The sequence below is a fragment of the Suricata suricatta genome, chromosome 8 (assembly GCF_006229205.1).
Source record: "Suricata suricatta isolate VVHF042 chromosome 8, meerkat_22Aug2017_6uvM2_HiC, whole genome shotgun sequence".
Classification (NCBI taxonomy): Eukaryota; Metazoa; Chordata; class Mammalia; order Carnivora; family Herpestidae; genus Suricata; species Suricata suricatta.
In genome coordinates this window covers 134013867-134015234 of record NC_043707.1, presented here as the reverse complement: position 1 = coordinate 134015234, position 1368 = coordinate 134013867, and the positions used below count along the sequence as shown (strand labels likewise).

The following is a 1368-nucleotide window of genomic DNA, read 5'->3' as shown; positions in this document are numbered from 1 at the left end:
GCAGTTAAGCCTCTGACTCTTGGTTTTGGCTCAGGTCATGATCTTATGGTACGTGAGTTCAAGCCCCACATTGGGCTCTGCACTGACAGAGTCAGAGCCTGCTTAGGATTCTCTGTCACTCCCTCTCTCTGCCCTCTCGCACGCTCTCAAAATAAAAAATAAAAATAAAAAATAAATAACCCACACATTTCAAACAAGTTGAATGTTTGATACAATCATTACTGTGAAGCTGAAACCCTGGGACGTCTGGGTGTCTCAGTCAGTTAAGCGTTCAACTTCAGTTCAGGTCATGATCTCACGACTTGCGGGTTTGAGCCCGGCGTCTGGCTCCGTACTGTCAGCTCAGAGCCTGGAGCCTGCTGCCGGTTCTGTGTCTCCCCCTCTCTGCCCCTCCCCTGTTCATGATCTGTCTCTCAAAAAGAAGGGGGGGTGATGGTCATGGAGAGGGGCACTTGTAGGGAAGAGCACTGGGTGTTATATGGAAACCAACTTGGCAATAAACTATTTAAAAAATATAAAAATAAAAAAGATACGTGAGTACTTAGAAAACACCCGGCACACAGTAGGCTCTATCATTGTCTATTTCAAACAATGTCATTCTTTCCAGGTGTGGCGATTGGCTAGGGGACGGAGGAGTGGATGCACTCGGCTGGCTTTTTAGACAAAGGGGGCTGGAATCCCCTGCTCGCTCAGGCCTTGGGAAGATCAACCGGCCCGGACCCGACACCCAGTCCCCGTCTGGCCCCGCCTCGCCCCACCTGGCGTCGCCCCACCCCTCCCCTCCCCTCCTAGCCCTGCCCCTGCGTTAGTCTCGCGCACTTTGAAAGTGCGCGAGCTCGGCCGAGACCCGGGGCCGACGGTTGGCCGGGCGAAGCCATTTGTTACACTACGTGGGGGGAGCTACCAGCCTACACCTCCATATTTTCTTCAATTATTAGCCTTTCAGTCTCAGGTCCTGGTTTCAGTGTAGCCTTGAAGTCGCTCCATTTGCTCGGCCTCCAGACAGGGAGCCCTGCCGCTCTGAGGAGAAGGTCGTTGTGCCTCGGTGCGGCGTCCTTCCCCTCCCGACGGGGAGCCGGTGGGAGAGGACGACGGCCGGCGGGGGGAGGAGGCGGCCCTAGCGCCATTTTGTGGGAGCGAAGCGGTAGCTGGGCTGCTGCTGGAGCCGTCGCTGCTTCGGGTTCCCTGTCGGGCTTCCTAGCAGCGGCCTAACGGGTGAGTCGCGAACGCTGCTCACCGAGGACGCCCCGGGTGTCTCGGCCTCCGCACGGCGCGGCCCGAGGCGGACGCGGCGGCTTCCGCCCCCGCCCGGGAAGGGAGCCGTGGGGCCGGGTCCGCCTCGTCCTGGCCGAGCGGGCCCGCGCGGGC

General features: G+C 58.5%; 1 protein-coding gene across 3 annotated transcripts in view; it reads left to right on the top strand.

Moving 5' to 3' along the window:
* The first annotated feature begins 1109 nt into the window (after nt 1-1109).
* TARDBP (TAR DNA binding protein) overlaps nt 1110-1368 on the top strand; it is a 13329-nt gene continuing 13070 nt past the window's right edge. For all 3 annotated transcript variants that reach the window (XR_003911609.1, XR_003911608.1, XM_029946486.1), the window contains exon 1: nt 1110-1215. The gene's annotated coding sequence lies outside the window, so the exon portion shown is untranslated. The remainder of the gene's footprint in view (nt 1216-1368) is intronic.